General features: G+C 43.1%; 8 pseudogenes; all 8 read left to right on the forward strand.

Moving 5' to 3' along the window:
* The first annotated feature begins 1,228 nt into the window (after nt 1–1,228).
* On the forward strand, nt 1,229–2,000 carry LOC146184184 (serine/threonine-protein phosphatase 4 catalytic subunit B pseudogene; annotated as a pseudogene).
* A 1,722-nt stretch (nt 2,001–3,722) lies between these two features.
* Nucleotides 3,723–4,494, forward strand: LOC146184185 (serine/threonine-protein phosphatase 4 catalytic subunit pseudogene; annotated as a pseudogene).
* A 1,727-nt stretch (nt 4,495–6,221) lies between these two features.
* LOC146184186 (serine/threonine-protein phosphatase 4 catalytic subunit B pseudogene) lies at nt 6,222–7,004 on the forward strand (annotated as a pseudogene).
* Nucleotides 7,005–8,729: 1,725 nt separating this feature from the next.
* Nucleotides 8,730–9,513, forward strand: LOC146184187 (serine/threonine-protein phosphatase 4 catalytic subunit B pseudogene; annotated as a pseudogene).
* A 1,718-nt stretch (nt 9,514–11,231) lies between these two features.
* On the forward strand, nt 11,232–12,015 carry LOC146184188 (serine/threonine-protein phosphatase 4 catalytic subunit B pseudogene; annotated as a pseudogene).
* Nucleotides 12,016–13,739: 1,724 nt separating this feature from the next.
* Nucleotides 13,740–14,523, forward strand: LOC146184189 (serine/threonine-protein phosphatase 4 catalytic subunit B pseudogene; annotated as a pseudogene).
* A 1,723-nt stretch (nt 14,524–16,246) lies between these two features.
* LOC146184190 (serine/threonine-protein phosphatase 4 catalytic subunit B pseudogene) lies at nt 16,247–17,030 on the forward strand (annotated as a pseudogene).
* A 1,723-nt stretch (nt 17,031–18,753) lies between these two features.
* Nucleotides 18,754–19,537, forward strand: LOC146184191 (serine/threonine-protein phosphatase 4 catalytic subunit B pseudogene; annotated as a pseudogene).
* The last annotated feature ends 146 nt before the right edge of the window (nt 19,538–19,683 follow it).

Genomic DNA, 19,683 nt, shown 5'->3' on the forward strand with positions numbered 1-19,683 from the left:
ACTGCTGGACGGCTGACATCTATCATTACTTGCAGCATTCAGATCAAAGGTATACAACTGCTCTTAAAAAAAGAAAAATTGATATTTTCTCTGTCTATTAGGGTGAATATTGAAATCAAGCCAAGTATTGACTATGGTAATATTGGGGAACCGCAACAGCAGAAAATAAGAGTTGGAATAAATTCAATCATGAACGTACACTTTTATTTATCATCTTTTTCACACTGTCCTTGCTGTGGGCACCCCTAAGGGGTGTTGAAAAGCCGGTGTGGCACGTTGACTCCACCACCCAAAGTGAAGCATGTGTACGTGCCCTCGATGCTGGCAACAATAGATAATGATTCGATTCTTTTTAAAAAACATACGAAACCAGACTGCTCGTAAATGCGTTGTTTAGCCATTTAAGACGAAGGATGTGACGCTGTATTGAGCTTGAAATGGAATTCTTTCTCACCTGTGCAGAGTTGCAAAAGTATTCAAAATATCGCACTTCTCAGTGCGAACGTAAAAATAAATTGCTTTATAAATCTCCCACACTTCAAAAGTAAACATATTTTGAGTCACCGCTCAAACAAACGTCTATACTTCAGGCCGTAGCTGGAAATTCCGCGTAATGTTCAAAATGCCAGTGGACGATGATCGTCCGATTTTGACTTCATGACACTAAAGCCATAAATACTAGCCCTGAGTGAAATCAATTTCTATGGCGTTATTGTGGGAGCATTTCATAAAGATAGCATTAATGTAAAAATCAAAGTTGAAAATAAAAATGCGTGGCCGAGATTGTTAATATTGGTTTTCTTGCACGGCCAACAATCTGCATGACGCAGAAGACAAAGAGGTTCGAGAATTCAATTCCACCCTCATCCAAATTTACAAACATCCAAATTTTCGCTTCGTATGTTTTTTCGTTTCAATAACTTTTGTGATCTTAAATCTTATGTTTTTGTTTTGTTGACAATTACTTTATGCACTAATTCAGTATGTGTAGGACAATTGGCCGTCCACCAGAACAATGACCAAAACCCCATCGTGGGTATGTGCCATATATCAAGGCAGTAGAAGAAGAAGAACAACAAGAACAGCTGACCTACCATTACGAGGTTTTCGGTCTTCCAGAAATCTGTCCAGCCGTGATCTACTCGGCAACGTGCTTCGGCTGCTTCCTGCCTCATATTTAGACCGGTAAGCAGATTTCAATCACACAGCAAAGAAAATGTGCGGAGGCATGGGTGACAGCACTAATCTGTACAGCCAGATCGAGCAACAGCGAAGGTGCGAATTCCTTATTGAGTTCGAGGACAATTTAGTGTGCGCAAAGCCCGGGAAACTCTTATCAAATTGACTAACTTGCAGATGGTGGACTCACCAGTCAACGTATGTGGTGATATCCACGGCCAGTTTTATGACCTACAAGATCTGTTCGAAGTTGGTGGAGAGGTCCCCAGTAGCAACTACATCTTCATGGGAGACTTTGTCGACCAGAGCTTTCACAGTGTAGAGACATTTCGTTTGCGGCTAGCCATCAATTTACGCTACCCAGAACGCATCACACTGATCAGGGGAAACCACGACAGCCGACATGTTTCGATGCGGTGCGGCTTTTGTGATGAGTGGTTGCGAAATTACAATTGCCTTGTTGTGTGGCATTGCTGCAGGGTCCTTGGACTACCTGCCTTTGTGTGCTGTCATCGATGGCAAAATTTTCTGCGTTCATGGAGGTCTGTCACCATCTATACAAACTCTGGACTTCTGAGCCATGGACCGCAAGCAGGAGGTGCCCCTGTAGCGGGACCAAGTGTGACCTTCTTTGGTCAGACTCTGAAGGCAAACTAGGCTGGAAGGCGAGTCCCAGAGTGACTGGCTACTTCTTGGGAAGCGATGCGGTTACTCTATTCAACGCGACCAATCACATCGATATGATCTGCCACGCCCCCCAACTATTAAAGGAAGCAGTTCAAAGCGACCACTACAGTAATCTGATTTCTTCTCTGATCTAGTCCGGACGCCATGGTGTTAATAAAAACGCGGAGTTCTTTCCAGCACTCTGACGCCTTATTGTTTCTTCATAATTGATCTATTCCGGACACCATGGTGTTATTAAGACACGCAGATTTCTTTCCAGCACACTGCCGCCTTTTCTTGATCACATAATTTTGACGCTAACACCTGAAAGTGCCATATAGCGTAAGATGAGAATTAAGGGTTGCTTTTTTAGGGGAAGCGGGTGGGCCTTTATTGCAGAAGGTACCAGTACTACAGTTTGTGCTCAACATATTTTTCTTGAAAGCTATATCACTTGGATAGCGCTAGTAAGCATTAGTTCAGATTTGGCTTCTTTCATGTTCATCTTCCCCGTCCTCAATTAATGAATGTGTTCTCGTAGTATTTTTTTCAGCTGCTGCTGCTTGCTGCTACTGCTCGCCTGCAAGCCTGCCTGTCTGCCTGCATAGAGGCTTTCTCGTGCTTTTTTGCAGACATACCTATATTATTCAAACTGCTGGACGGCTGATTTTTATCATTACTTGCAGCATTCAGATCAAAAGTATACAACTTCTCCTAAAAAAGAAAAATTGATATTTTCTCTGCCAATTAGGGCGAATATTGATATCAAGCCAAGTACTGACTATGGTAATATTGGGGAACCGCAACAGCAGAAAATGAGTCGGAATAAATTCAATCATGAACGTATACTTTTATTTATCATCTTTTTCGCACTGTCCTTGCTGTGGGCACCCCTAAGGGGTGTTGGAAAGCCGGTGTGGCACGTTGACACCACCATCCCAAGTGAAGCATGTGTACGTGCCCTCGATGCTGGCAACAATAGATAATGTTTCTATTCTTTTTAAAAAACATACAAAACCAAACTGCTCGTAAATGCGTTGTTTAGCCATTTAAGATGAAGGATGTGACGCTGTATTGAGCTTGAAATGGAATTCTTTCTCACCTGTGCAGAGTTGCAAAAGTATTTAAAATATCGCACTTCTCAATGCGAAAGCAAAAATAAATTGCTTTATAAATCTCCCACACTTCAAAAGTAAACATATTTTGAGTCACTGCTCAAACAAACGTCTATACTTCAGGCCGTAGCTGGAAATTCCGCGTGATCTTCAAAACGCCAGTGGACGATGATGGTCCGATTTTGTCTTCATGACACTAAAGCCATAAATACTAGCCCTGAGTGCAATCAATTTCTATGGCGTTATTGTGGGAGCATTTCATAATGATAGCACCATTGTAAAAATCTAAGTTGAAAATAAAAATGCATGGCCGAGATTGTTAATATTTTTTTTCTTGCACGGCCAACAATCTGCATGACGCAGAAGACAAAGAGGTTCGAGAATTCAATTCCACCCTCATCCAAATTTACAAACATCCAAATTTTCGCTTCGTATGTTTTTTTCGTTTCAATAACTTTTGTGATCTTAAATCTTATGTTTTTGTTTTGTTGACAATTACTTTATGCACTAATTCAGTATGTGTAGGACAATTGGCCGTCCACCAGAACAATGACCAAAACCCCGACGTGGGTATGTGCCATATATCAAGGCAGTAGAAGAAGAAGAACAACAAGAACGGCTGACCTACCATTACGAGGTTTTCGGTCTTCCAGAAATCTGTCCAGCCGTGACCTACTCGGCAACGTGCTTCGGCTGCTTCCTGCCTCATATTTAGACCGGTAAGCAGATTTCAATCATACAGCAAAGAAAATGTGTGGAGGCATGGGTGACAGCACTAATCTGCCCAGCCAGATAGAGCAACAGCGAATTTGCGAATTCCTTATTGAGTCCGGGTAGAAGTTAGTGTGCGCAAAGCCCTGGAAACTCTTATCAAATTGACTAACTTGCAGATGGTGGACTCACCAGTCAACGTATGTGGTGATATCCACGGCCAGTTTTATGACCTGCAAGAACTGTTCGAAGTTGGTGGAGAGGTCCCCAGTAGCAACTACATCTTCATGGGAGACTTTGTCGACCAGAGCTTTCACAGTGTAGAGACATTTCGTTTGCTGCTAGCCATCAATTTACGCTACCCAGAACGCATCACACTGATCAGGGGAAACCACGAGAGCCGACATGTTTCGATGCGGTGCGGCTTTTGTGATGAGTAGTTGCGAAATTACAATAGCCTTGTTGTGTGGCGTTGCTGCAGAGTCCTTGGACTACCTGCCTTTGTGTGCTGTCATCGATGGCAAGATTTTCTGCGTTCATGGAGGTCTGTCACCATCTATCCAAACTCTGGACTTCTGAGCCATGGACCGCAAGCAGGAGGTGCCCCTGTAGGGGGACCAAGTGTGACCTTCTTTGGTCAGACTCTGGAGGCAAACTAGGCTGTAAGACGAGTCCCAGAGTGACTGGCTACCTCTTGGGAAGCGATGCGGTCACTCTATTCAACGCGACCAATCACATCGATATGATCTGCCACGCCCCCCAACTAGTAAAGGAAGCAGTTCAAAGCGACCACTACAGTAATCTGATTTCTTATCTGATCTAGTCCGGACGCCATGGTATTAATAAAAACGCGGAGTTCTTTCCTGCACTCTGACGCCTTATTGTTTCTTCATAACTGATCTATTCCGGACACCATGGTGTTATTAAGAAACGCAGATTTCTTTCCTGCACACTGCCGCCTTTTTTGATCACATAACTTTGATGCTAACACCTGAAAGTGCCATATATCGTAAGATGAGAATTAAGGGTTGCTTTTTTAGGGAAGCGGGTGGGCCTTTATTGCAGAAGGTACCTGTACTACAGTTCGTGCTCAACATTTTATTCTTGAAAGATATATCACTTGGATAGCGCTAGTAAACATTAGTTTAGAAGATTAGGCTTCTTTCATATTCATCTTCCCCGTCCTCAGTAACTGAATGTGTTCTCGTAGTATTATTTTTTTTTTCAGCTGCTGCTGCTTGCTGCTACTGCTCGCCTGCAAGCCTACAAGCCTGCCTGCCTGCCTTCATAGAGGCTTTCTCGTGCATTTTTGCAGTCATAATTACATTATTCAAACTGCTGGACGGCTGACATCTATCATTACTTGCAGCATTCAGATCAAAAGTATACAACTGCTCTTAAAAAAAGAAAAATTGATATTTTCTCTGCCAATTAGGGTGAATATTGAAATCAAGCCAAGTATTGACTATGGTAATATTGGGGAACCGCAACAGCAGAAAATAAGAGTTGGAATAAATTCAATCATGAACGTACACTTTTATTTATCATCTTTTTCACACTGTCCTTGCTGTGGGCACCCCTAAGGGGTGTTGAAAAGCCGGTGTGGCACGTTGACTCCACCACCCAAAGTGAAGCATGTGTACGTGCCCTCGATGCTGGCAACAATAGATAATGATTCGATTCTTTTTAAAAAACATACGAAACCAGACTGCTCGTAAATGCGTTGTTTAGCCATTTAAGACGAAGGATGTGACGCTGTATTGAGCTTGAAATGGAATTCTTTCTCACCTGTGCAGAGTTGCAAAAGTATTCAAAATATCGCACTTCTCAGTGCGAAAGTAAAAATAAATTGCTTTATAAATCTCCCACACTTCAAAAGTAAACATATTTTGAGTCACCGCTCAAACAAACGTCCATACTTCAGGCCGTAGCTGGAAATTCCGCGTGATCTTCAAAATGCCAGTGGACGATGATGGTCCGATTTTGACTTCATGACACTAAAGCCATAAATACTAGCCCTGAGTGAAATCAATTTCTATGGCGTTATTGTGGGAGCATTTCATAAAGATAGCACCAATGTAAAAATCAAAGTTGAAAATAAAAATGCATGGCCGAGATTGTTAATATTGGTTTTCTTGCACGGCCAACAATCTGCATGACGCAGAAGACAAAGAGGTTCTAGAATTCAATTCCACCCTAATCCAAATTTACAAACATCCAAATTTTCGCTTCGTATGTTTTTTCGTTTCAATAACTTTTGTGATCTTAAATCTTATGTTTTTGTTTTGTTGACAATTACTTTATGCACTAATTCAGTATGTGTAGAATAATTGGCCGTCCACCAGAACAATGACCAAAACCCCGTCGTGGGTATGTGCCATATATCAAGGCAGTAGAAGAAGAAGAACAACAAGAACGGCTGACCTACCATTACGAGGTTTTCGGTCTTCCAGAAATCTGTCCAGCCGTGATCTACTCGGCAACGTGCTTCGGCTGCTTCCTGCCTCATATTTAGACCGGTAAGCAGATTTCAATCACACAGCAAAGAAAATGTGCGGAGGCATGGGTGACAGCACTAATCTGTACAGCCAGATCGAGCAACAGCGAAGGTGCGAATTCCTTATTGAGTTCGAGGACAAGTTAGTGTGCGCAAAGCCCGGGAAACTCTTATCAAATTGACTAACTTGCAGATGGTGGACTCACCAGTCAACGTATGTGGTGATATCCACGGCCAGTTTTATGACCTACAAGAACTGTTCGAAGTTGGTGGAGAGGTCCCCAGTAGCAACTACATCTTCATGGGAGACTTTGTCGACCAGAGCTTTCACAGTGTAGAGATATTTCGTTTGCTGCTAGCCATCAATTTACGCTACCCAGAACGCATCACACTGATCAGGGGAAACCACGACAGCCGACATGTTTCGATGCTATGCGGCTTTTGTGATGAGTGGTTGCGAAATTACAATTGCCTTGTTGTGTGGCGTTGCTGCAGGGTCTTGGACTACCTGCCTTTGTGTGCTGTCATCGATGGCAAAATTTTCTGCGTTCATGGAGGTCTGTCACCATCTATCCAAACTCTGGACTTCTGAGCCATGGACCGCAAGCAGGAGGTGCCCCTGTAGGGGGACCAAGTGTGACCTTCTTTGGTCAGACTCTGAAGGCAAACTAGGCTGGAAGGCGAGTCCCAGAGTGACTGGCTACCTCTTGGGAAGCGATGCGGTTACTCTATTCAACGCGACCAATCACATCGATATGATCTGCCACGCCCCCCAACTAGTAAAGGAAGCAGTTCAAAGCGACCACTACAGTAATCTGATTTCTTATCTGATCTAGTCCGGACGCCATGGTGCTAATAAAAACGCGGAGTTCTTTCCTGCACTCAGACGCCTTATTGTTTCTTCCTAATTGATCTATTCCGGACACCATGGTGTTATTAAGACACGCAGATTTCTTTCCTGCACACTGCCGCCTTTTCTTGATCACATAATTTTGATGCTAACACCTGAAAGTGCCATATAGCGTAAGATGAGAATTAGCGGTTGCTTTTTTAGGGGAAGCGGGTGGGCCTTTATTGCAGAAGGCACCTGCACTACAGTTTGTGCTCAACATATTTTTGTTGAAAGATATATCACTTGGATAGCGCTAGTAACTATTAGTTTAGAAGATTAGACTTCTTTCATATTCATCTTCCCTGTCCTCAATTACTGAATGTGTTCTCGTAGTATTATTTTTTTCAGCTGCTGCTGCTTGCTGCTACTGCTCGCCTGGAAGCCTGCAAGCCTGCCTGCCTGCCCGCATAGAGGCTTTCTCGTGCTTTTTTGCAGACATACTTATATTATTCAAACTGCTGGACGGCTGACATTTATCATTACTTGCAGCATTCAGATCAAAAGTATACAACTGCTCCTAAAAAAAGAAAAATTGATATTTTCTCTGCCAATTAGGGCGACTATTGAAATCAAGCCAAGTACTGACTATGGTAATATTGGGGAACCGCAACAGCAGAAAATAAGAGTTGGAATAAATTCAGTCATGAACGTACACTTTTATTTATCATCTTTTTCACACTGTCCTTGCTGTGCGCACCCCTAAGGGGTGTTGAAGGCTGGTGTGGCACGTTGACACCACCACCCCAAGTGAAGCATGTGTACGTACCCTCGATGCTGGCAACAATAGATAAAGTTTCGATTCTTTTTAAAAAACATACGAAACCAAACTGCTCGTAAATGCGTTGTTTAGCCTTTTAAGACGAAGGATGTGACGCTGCATTGAGCTTGAAATGGAATTCTTTCTCACCTGTGCAGAGTTGCAAAAGTATTCAAAATATCACACTTCTCAGTGCGAAAGTAAAAATAAATTGCTTTATAAATCTCCCACTCTTCAAAAGTAAACATATTTTGAGTCACCGCTCAAACAAACGTCTGTACTTCAGGCCGTAGCTGGAAATTCCGCGTGATCTTCAAAACACCAGTGGACGATGATGGTCCGAGTTTGTCTTCATGACACTAAAGACATAAATAGTAGCCCTGAATGCAATCAATTTCTATGGCGTTATTGTGGGAGCATTTCATAAAGATAGCACCAATGTAAAAATCAAAGTTGAAAATAAAAATGCATGGCCGAGATTGTTAATATTGGTTTTCTTGCATGGCCAACAATCTGCATGACGCAGAAGACAAAGAGGTTCTAGAATTCAATTCCACCCTAATCCAAATTTACAAACATCCAAATTTTCGCTTCGTATGTTTTTTCGTTTCAATAACTTTTGTGATCTTAAATCTTATGTTTTTGTTTTGTTGACAATTACTTTATGCACTAATTCAGTATGTGTAGGACAATTGGCCGTCCACCAGAACAATGACCAAAACCCCATCGTGGGTATGTGCCATATATCAAGGCAGTAGAAGAAGAAGAACAACAAGAACGGCTGACCTACCATTACGAGGTTTTCGGTCTTACAGAAATCTGTCCAGCCGTGATCTAATCGGCAACGTGCTTCGGCTGCTTCCTGCCTCATATTTAGACCGGTAAGCAGATTTCAATCACACAGCAAAGAAAATGTGCGGAGGCATGGGTGACAGCACTAATCTGTACAGCCAGATCAAGCAACAGCGAAGGTGCGAATTCCTTACTGAGTTCGAGGACAAGTTAGTGTGCGCAAAGCCCGGGAAACTCTTATCAAATTGACTAACTTGCAGATGGTGGACTCACCAGTCAACGTATGTGGTGATATCCACGGCCAGTTTTATGACCTAAAAGAACTGTTCGAAGTTGGTGGAGAGGTCCCCAGTAGCAACTACATCTTCATGGGAGACTTTGTCGACCAGAGCTTTCACAGTGTAGAGATATTTCATTTGCTGCTAGCCATCAATTTACGCTACCCAGAACGCATCACACTGATCAGGGGAAACTACGACAGCCGACATGTTTCGATGCTATGCGGCTTTTGTGATGAGTGGTTGCGAAATTACAATTGCCTTGTTGTGTGGCGTTGCTGCAGGGTCCTTGGACTACCTGCCTTTGTGTGCTGTCATCGATGGCAAAATTTTCTGCGTTCATGGAGGTCTGTCACCATCTATCCAAACTCTGGACTTCTGAGCCATGGACCGCAAGCAGGAGGTGCCCCTGTAGGGGGACCAAGTGTGACCTTCTTTGGTCAGACTCTGGAGGCAAACTAGGCTGGAAGGCGAGTCCCAGAGTGACTGGCTACTTCTTGGGAAGCGATGCGGTTACTCTATTCAACGCGACCAATCACATCGATATGATCTGCCACGCCCCCCAACTAGTAAAGGAAGCAGTTCAAAGCGACCACTACAGTAATCTGATTTCTTATCTGATCTAGTCCGGACGCCATGGTGTTAATAAAAACGCGGGGTTCTTTCCTGCACTCTGACGCCTTATTGTTTCTTCATAATTGATCTATTCCGGACACCATGGTGTTATTAAGACACGCAGATTTCTTTCCTGCACACTGCCGCCTTTTCTTGATCACATAATTTTGATGCTAACACCTGAAAGTGCCATATAGCGTAAGATGAGAATTAAGGGTTGCTTTTTTAGGGGAAGCGGGTTGGCCTTTATTGCAGAAATTACCAGTACTACAGTTTGTGCTCAACATATTTTTCTTGAAAGCTATATCACTTGGATAGCGCTAGTAACCATTAGTTCAGATTTGGCTTCTTTCATGTTCATCTTCCCCGTCCTCAATTACTGAATGTGTTCTCGTAGTATTATTTTTTTCAGCTGCTGCTGCTTGCTGCTACTGCTCGCCTGCACGCCTGCCTGCCTGCCTGCATAGAGGCTTTCTCGTGCTTTTTTGCAGACATACCTATATTATTCAAACTGCTGGACGGCTGATATTTATCATTACTTGCAGCATTCAGATCAAAAGTATACAACTGCTCCTAAAAAAGAAAAATTGATAATTTCTCTGCCAATTAGGGCGAATATTGAAATCAACCCAAGTACTGACTATGGTAATATTGGGGAACCGCAACAGCAGAAAATGAGTCGGAATAAATTCAATCATGAACGTACACTTTTATTTATCATCTTTTTCGCACTGTCCTTGCTGTGGGCACCCCTAAGGGGTGTTGGAAAGCCGGTGTGGCACGTTGACACCACCATCCCAAGTGAAGCATGTGTACGTGCCCTCGATGCTGGCAACAATAGATAATGTTTCGATTCTTTTTTAAAAACATACAAAACCAAACTGCTCGTAAATGCGTTGTTTAGCCATTTAAGATGAAGGATGTGACGCTGTATTGAGCTTGAAATGGAATTCTTTCTCACCTGTGCAGAGTTGCAAAAGTATTTAAAATATCGCACTTCTCATTGCGAAAGCAAAAATAAATTGCTTTATAAATCTACCACACTTCAAAAGTAAACATATTTTGAGTCACTGCTCAAACAAACGTCTATACTTCAGGCCGTAGCTGGAAATTCCGCGTGATCTTCAAAACGCCAGTGGACGATGATGGTCCGATTTTGTCTTCATGACACTAAAGCCATAAATACTAGCCCTGAGTGCAATCAATTTCTATGGCGTTATTGTGGGAGCATTTCATAATGATAGCACCATTGTAAAAATCTAAGTTGAAAATAAAAATGCATGGCCGAGATTGTTAATATTGGTTTTCTCTCACAGCCAACAATCTGCATGGGGCAGAAGACAAAGAGGTTCGAGAATTCAATTCCACCCTCATCCAAATTTACAAACATCCAAATTTTCGCTTCGTATGTTTTTTCGTTTCAATAACTTTTTTGATCTTAAATCTTATGTTTTTGTTTTGTTGACAATTACTTTATGCACTAATTCAGTATGTGTAGGACAATTGGCAGTCCAACTGAACGATGACCAAACCCCCGTCGTGGGTGTATGCCATATATCAAGGTAGTAGAAAAACAAGAAGAACAACAACAAGAATGGCGGTTTACCATTACAAAGTTTTCGTTCTTCCAGAAATCTGTCCCCCCCGTGATTTACTCGGCAACGTGCTTCGGCTGCTTCCAGCCTCGTATTTAGACCGGTAAGCAGATTTCAATCACACCGCAAAGAAAATGTGTGGAGGCATGGGTGACAGCACTAATCTGCCCAGCCAGATCGAGCAACAGCGAAGGTGCGAATTCCTTATTGAGTCCGGGTAGAAGTTAGTGTGCGCAAAGCCCGGGAAACTCTTATCAAATTGACTAACTTGCAGATGGTGGACTCACCAGTCAACGTATGTGGTGATATCCACGGCCAGTTTTATGACCTGCAAGAACTGTTCGAAGTTGGTGGAGAGGTCCCCAGTAGCAACTACATCTTCATGGGAGACTTTGTCGACCAGAGCTTTCACAGTGTAGAGACATTTCGTTTGCTGCTAGCCATCAATTTACGCTACCCAGAACGCATCACACTGATCAGGGGAAACCACGAAAGCCGACATGTTTCGATGCGGTGCGGCTTTTGTGATGAGTAGTTGCGAAATTACAATAGCCTTGTTGTGTGGCGTTGCTGCAGAGTCCTTGGACTACCTGCCTTTGTGTGCTGTCATCGATGGCAAGATTTTCTGCGTTCATGGAGGTCTGTCACCATCTATCCAAACTCTGGACTTCTGAGCCATGGACCGCAAGCAGGAGGTGCCCCTGTAGGGGGACCAAGTGTGACCTTCTTTGGTCAGACTCTGGAGGCAAACTAGGCTGTAAGACGAGTCCCAGAGTGACTGGCTACCTCTTGGGAAGCGATGCGGTCACTCTATTCAACGCGACCAATCACATCGATATGATCTGCCACGCCCCCCAACTAGTAAAGGAAGCAGTTCAAAGCGACCACTACAGTAATCTGATTTCTTATCTGATCTAGTCCGGACACCATGGTATTAATAAAAACGCGGAGTTCTTTCCTGCACTCTGACGCCTTGTTTCTTCATAACTGATCTATTCCGGACACCATGGTGTTATTAAGAAACGCAGATTTCTTTCCTGCACACTGCCGCCTTTTTTTGATCACATAACTTTGATGCTAACACCTGAAAGTGCCATATATCGTAAGATGAGAATTAAGGGTTGCTTTTTTAGGGAAGCGGGTGGGCCTTTATTGCAGAAGGTACCTGTACTACAGTTCGTGCTCAACATTTTATTCTTGAAAGATATATCACTTGGAAAGCGCTAGTAAACATTAGTTTAGAAGATTAGGCTTCTTTCATATTCATCTTCCCCGTCCTCAGTAACTGAATGTGTTCTCGTAGTATTATTTTTTTTTCAGCTGCTGCTGCTTGCTGCTACTGCTTGCCTGCAAGCCTACAAGCCTGCCTGCCTGCCTTCATAGAGGCTTTCTCGTGCATTTTTGCAGTCATAATTATATTATTCAAACTGCTGGACGGCTGACATCTATCATTACTTGCAGCATTCAGATCAAAAGTATACAACTGCTCTTAAAAAAAGAAAAATTGATATTTTCTCTGCCAATTAGGGTGAATATTGAAATCAAGCCAAGTATTGACTATGGTAATATTGGGGAACCGCAACAGCAGAAAATAAGAGTTGGAATAAATTCAATCATGAACGTACACTTTTATTTATCATCTTTTTCACACTGTCCTTGCTGTGGGCACCCCTAAGGGGTGTTGAAAAGCCGGTGTGGCACGTTGACTCCACCACCCAAAGTGAAGCATGTGTACGTGCCCTCGATGCTGGCAACAATAGATAATGATTCGATTCTTTTTAAAAAACATACGAAACCAGACTGCTCGTAAATGCGTTGTTTAGCCATTTAAGACGAAGGATGTGACGCTGTATTGAGCTTGAAATGGAATTCTTTCTCACCTGTGCAGAGTTGCAAAAGTATTCAAAATATCGCACTTCTCAGTGCGAAAGTAAAAATAAATTGCTTTATAAATCTCCCACACTTCAAAAGTAAACATATTTTGAGTCACCGCTCAAACAAACGTCTATACTTCAGGCCGTAGCTGGAAATTCCGCGTGATCTTCAAAATGCCAGTGGACAATGATGGTCCGATTTTGACTTCATGACACTAAAGCCATAAATACTAGCCCTGAGTGAAATCAATTTCTATGGCGTTATTGTGGGAGCATTTCATAAAGATAGCACCAATGTAAAAATCAAAGTTGAAAATAAAAATGCATGGCCGAGATTGTTAATATTGGTTTTCTTGCACGGCCAACAATCTGCATGACGCAGAAGACAAAGAGGTTCGAGAATTCAATTCCACCCTAATCCAAATTTACTAACATCCAAATTTTCGCTTCGTATGTTTTTTCGTTTCAATAACTTTTGTGATCTTAAATCTTATGTTTTTGTTTTGTTGACAATTACTTTATGCACTAATTCAGTATGTGTAGGACAATTGGCCGTCCACCAGAACAATGACCAAAACCCCGTCGTGGGTATGTGCCATATATCAAGGCAGTAGAAGAAGAAGAACAACAAGAACGGCTGACCTACCATTACGAGGTTTTCGGTCTTCCAGAAATCTGTCCAGCCGTGATCTACTCGGCAACGTGCTTCGGCTGCTTCCTGCCTCATATTTAGACCGGTAAGCAGATTTCAATCACACAGCAAAGAAAATGTGCGGAGGCATGGGTGACAGCACTAATCTGTACAGCCAGATCGAGCAACAGCGAAGGTTCGAATTCCTTATTGAGTTCGAGGACAAGTTAGTGTGCGCAAAGCCCGGGAAACTCTTATCAAATTGACTAACTTGCAGATGGTGGACTCACCAGTCAACGTATGTGGTGATATCCACGGCCAGTTTTATGACCTACAAGAACTGTTCGAAGTTGGTGGAGAGGTCCCCAGTAGCAACTACATCTTCATGGGAGACTTTGTCGACCAGAGCTTTCACAGTGTAGAGATATTTCGTTTGCTGCTAGCCATCAATTTACGCTACCCAGAACGCATCACACTGATCAGGGGAAACCACGACAGCCGACAAGTTTCGATGCTATGCGGCTTTTGTGATGAGTGGTTGCGAAATTACAATTGCCTTGTTGTGTGGCGTTGCTGCAGGGTCCTTGGACTACCTGCCTTTGTGTGCTGTCATCGATGGCAAAATTTTCTGCGTTCATGGAGGTCTGTCACCATCTATCCAAACTCTGGACTTCTGAGCCATGGACCGCAAGCAGGAGGTGCCCCTGTAGGGGGACCAAGTGTGACCTTCTTTGGTCAGACTCTGAAGGCAAACTAGGCTGGAAGGCGAGTCCCAGAGTGACTGGCTACCTCTTGGGAAGCGATGCGGTTACTCTATTCAACGCGACCAATCACATCGATATGATCTGCCACGCCCCCCAACTAGTAAAGGAAGCAGTTCAAAGCGACCACTACAGTAATCTGATTTCTTATCTGATCTAGTCCGGACGCCATGGTGCTAATAAAAACGCGGAGTTCTTTCCTGCACTCTGACGCCTTATTGTTTCTTCATAATTGATCTATTCCGGACACCATGGTGTTATTAAGACACGCAGATTTCTTTCCTGCACACTGCCGCCTTTTCTTGATCACATAATTTTGATGCTAACACCTGAAAGTGCCATATAGCGTAAGATGAGAATTAGGGGTTGCTTTTTTAGGGGAAGCGGGTGGGCCTTTATTGCAGAAGGCACCTGCACTACAGTTTGTGCTCAACATATTTTTGTTGAAAGATATATCACTTGGATAGCGCTAGTAACTATTAGTTTAGAAGATTAGGCTTCTTTCATATTCATCTTCCCTGTCCTCAATTACTGAATGTGTTCTCGTAGTATTATTTTTTTCAGCTGCTGCTGCTTGCTGCTACTGCTCGCCTGGAAGCCTGCAAGCCTGCCTGCCTGCCCGCATAGAGGCTTTCTCGTGCTTTTTTGCAGACATACTTATATTATTCAAACTGCTGGACGGCTGACATTAATCATTACTTGCAGCATTCACATCAAAAGTATACAACTGCTCCTAAAAAAAGAAAAAATTATATTTTCTCTGCCAATTAGGGCGACGATTGAAATCAAGCCAAGTACTGACTATGGTAATATTGGGGAACCGCAACAGCAGAAAATAAGAGTTGGAATAAATTCAATCATGAACGTACACTTTTATTTATCATCTTTTTCACACTGTCCTTGCTGTGCGCACCCCTAAGGGGTGTTGAAGGCTGGTGTGGCACGTTGACACCACCACCCCAAGTGAAGCATGTGTACGTACCCTCGATGCTGGCAACCATAGATAAAGTTTCGATTCTTTTTAAAAAACATACGAAACCAAACTGCTCGTAAATGCGTTGTTTAGCCTTTTAAGACGAAGGATGTGACGCTGCATTGAGCTTGAAATGGAATTCTTTCTCACCAGTGCAGAGTTGCAAAAGTATTCAAAATATCGCACTTCTCAGTGCGAAAGTAAAAATAAATTGCTTTATAAATCTCCCACTCTTCAAAAGTAAACATATTTTGAGTCACCGCTCAAACAAACGTCTGTACTTCAGGCCGTAGCTGGAAATTCCGCGTGATCTTCGAAACACCAGTGGACGATGATGGTCCGATCTGGACTTCATGACACTAAAGACATAAATAGTAGCCCTGAATGCAATCAATTTCTATGGCGTTATTGTGGGAGCATTTCATAAAGATAGCACCAATGTAAAAATCTAAGTTGAAAATAAAAATGCATGGCCGAGAATTTTAATATTGGTTTTCTCGCACGGCCAACAATATGCATGAGGCAGAAGACAAAGAGGTTCGAGAATTCAATTCCACCCTCATCCAAATTTACAAACATCCAAATTTTCGCTTAGTATTTTTTTTGGTTCAATAACTTTTGTGATCTTAAATCTTATGTTTTTGTTTTGTTGACAATTACTTTATGCACTAATTCAGTATGTGTAGGACAATTGGCCGTCCACCAGAACAATGACCAAACCCCGTCGTGGGTATGTGCCATATATCAAGGCAGTAGAAGAAGAAGAACAACAAGAACGGCTGACCTACCATTACGACGCTTTCGTTCTTCTAGAAATCTGTCCAGCCGTGATCTACTCGGCAACGTGCTCCGGCTGCTTCCAGTCTCATATTTAGACCGGTAAGTAGATTTCAATCAGACCGCAAAGAAAATGTGCGGAGGCATGGGTGACAGCACTAATCTGTACAGCCAGATCGAGCAACAGCGAAGGTGCGAATTCCTTATTGAGTCCGAGGACAAGTTAGTGTGCGCAAAGCCCGGGAAACTCTTATCAAATTGACTAACTTGCAGATGGTGGACTCACCAGTCAACGTATGTGGTGATATCCACGGCCAGTTTTATGACCTGCAAGAACTGTTCAAAGTTGGTGGAGAGGTCCCCAGTAGCAACTACATCTTCCTGGGAGGCTTTGTCGACCAGAACTTTCACAGTGTAGAGACATTTCGTTTGCTGCTCGCCATCAATTTACGCTACCCAGAACGCATCACACTGATCAGGGGAAACCACGACAGCCGACATGTTTCGATGCTATGCGGCTTTTGTGATGAGTGGTTGCGAAATTACAATTGCCTTGTTGTGTGGCGTTGCTGCAGGGTCCTTGGACTACCTGCCTTTGTGTGCTGTCATCGATGGCAAAATTTTCTGCGTTCATGGAGGTCTGTCACCATCTATCCAAACTCTGGACTTCTGAGCCATGGACCGCAAGCAGGAGGTGCCCCTGTAGGGGGACCAAGTGTGACCTTCTTTGGTCAGACTCTGGAGGCAAACTAGGCTGTAAGACGAGTCCCAGAGTGACTGGCTACCTCTTGGGAAGCGATGCGGTCACTCTATTCAACGCGACCAATCACATCGATATGATCTGCCACGCCCCCCAACTAGTAAAGGAAGCAGTTCAAAGCGACCACTACAGTAATCTGATTTCTTATCTGATCTAGTCCGGACGCCATGGTATTAATAAAAACGCGGAGTTCTTTCCTGCACTCTGACGCCTTATTGTTTCTTCATAACTGATCTATTCCGGACACCATGGTGTTATTAAGAAACGCAGATTTCTTTCCTGCACACTGCCGCCTTTTTTTGATCACATAACTTTGATGCTAACACCTGAAAGTGCCATATATCGTAAGATGAGAATTAAGGGTTGCTTTTTTAGGGAAGCGGGTGGGCCTTTATTGCAGAAGGTACCTGTACTACAGTTCGTGCTCAACATTTTATTCTTGAAAGATATATCACTTGGATAGCGCTAGTAAACATTAGTTTAGAAGATTAGGCTTCTTTCATATTCATCTTCCCCGTCCTCAGTAACTGAATGTGTTCTCGTAGTATTATTTTTTTTTCAGCTGCTGCTGCTTGCTGCTACTGCTCGCCTGCAAGCCTACAAGCCTGCCTGCCTGCCTTCATAGAGGCTTTCTCGTGCATTTTTGCAGTCATAATTATATTATTCAAACTGCTGGACGGCTGACATCTATGATTACTTGCAGCATTCAGATCAAAAGTATACAACTGCTCTTAAAAAAAGAAAAATTGATATTTTCTCTGCCAATTAGGGTGAATATTGAAATCAAGCCAAGTATTGACTATGGTAATATTGGGGAACCGCAACAGCAGAAAATAAGAGTTGGAATAAATTCAATCATGAACGTACACTTTTATTATCTTTTTCACACTGTCCTTGCTGTGGGCACCCCTAAGGGGTGTTGAAAAGCCGGTGTGGCACGTTGACTCCACCACCCAAAGTGAAGCATGTGTACGTGCCCTCGATGCTGGCAACAATAGATAATGATTCGATTCTTTTTAAAAAACATACGAAACCAGACTGCTCGTAAATGCGTTGTTTAGCCATTTAAGACGAAGGATGTGACGCTGTATTGAGCTTGAAATGGAATTCTTTCTCACCTGTGCAGAGTTGCAAAAGTATTCAAAATATCGCACTTCTCAGTGCGAAAGTAAAAATAAATTGCTTTATAAATCTCCCACACTTCAAAAGTAAACATATTTTGAGTCACCGCTCAAACAAACGTCTATACTTCAGGCCGTAGCTGGAAATTCCGCGTGATCTTCAAAATGCCAGTGGACGATGATGGTCCGATTTTGACTTTATGACACTAAAGCCATAAATACTAGCCCTGAGTGAAATCAATTTCTATGGCGTTATTGTGGGAGCATTTCATAAAGATAGCACCAATGTAAAAATCAAAGTTGAAAATAAAAATGCATGGCCGAGATTGTTAATATTGGTTTTCTTGCACGGCCAACAATCTGCATGACGCAGAAGACAAAGAGGTTCGAGAATTCAATTCCACCCTAATCCAAATTTACAAACATCCAAATTTTCGCTTCGTATGTTTTTTCGTTTCAATAACTTTTGTGATCTTAAGTCTTATGTTTTTGTTTTGTTGACAATTACTTTATGCACTAATTCAGTATGTGTAGGACAATTGGCCGTCCACCAGAACAATGACCAAAACCCCGTCGTGGGTATGTGCCATATATCAAGGCAGTAGAAGAAGAAGAACAACAAGAACGGCTGACCTACCATTACGAGGTTTTCGGTCTTCCAGAAATCTGTCCAGCCGTGATCTACTCGGCAACGTGCTTCGGCTGCTTCCTGCCTCATATTTAGACCGGTAAGCAGATTTCAATCACACAGCAAAGAAAATGTGCGGAGGCATGGGTGACAGCACTAATCTGTACAGCCAGATCGAGCAACAGCGAAGGTGCGAATTCCTTATTGAGTTCGAGGACAAGTTAGTGTGCGCAAAGCCCGGGAAACTCTTATCAAATTGACTAACTTGCAGATGGTGGACTCACCAGTCAACGTATGTGGTGATATCCACGGCCAGTTTTATGACCTACAAGAACTGTTCGAAGTTGGTGGAGAGGTCCCCAGTAGCAACTACATCTTAATGGGAGACTTTGTCGACCAGAGCTTTCACAGTGTAGAGATATTTCGTTTGCTGCTAGCCATCAATTTACGCTACCCAGAACGCATCACACTGATCAGGGGAAACCACGACAGCCGACATGTTTCGATGCTATGCGGCTTTTGTGATGAGTGGTTGCGAAATTACAATTGCCTTGTTGTGTGGCGTTGCTGCAGGGTCCTTGGACTACCTGCCTTTGTGTGCTGTCATCGATGGCAAAATTTTCTGCGTTCATGGAGGTCTGTCACCATCTATCCAAACTCTGGACTTCTGAGCCATGGACCGCAAGCAGGAGGTGCCCCTGTAGGGGGACCAAGTGTGACCTTCTTTGGTCAGACTCTGAAGGCAAACTAGGCTGGAAGGCGAGTCCCAGAGTGACTGGCTACCTCTTGGGAAGCGATGCGGTTACTCTATTCAACGCGACCAATCACATCGATATGATCTGCCACGCCCCCCAACTAGTAAAGGAAGCAGTTCAAAGCGACCACTACAGTAATCTGATTTCTTATCTGATCTAGTCCGGACGCCATGGTGCTAATAAAAACGCGGAGTTCTTTCCTGCACTCTGACGCCTTATTGTTTCTTCATAATTGATCTATTCCGGACACCATGGTGTTATTAAGACACGCAGATTTCTTTCCTGCACACTGCCGCCTTTTCTTGA

Source organism: Amblyomma maculatum, chromosome 7 (genome assembly GCF_055883805.1).
Source record: "Amblyomma maculatum isolate TAMU_Amacu chromosome 7, ASM5588380v1, whole genome shotgun sequence".
Classification (NCBI taxonomy): Eukaryota; Metazoa; Arthropoda; class Arachnida; order Ixodida; family Ixodidae; genus Amblyomma; species Amblyomma maculatum.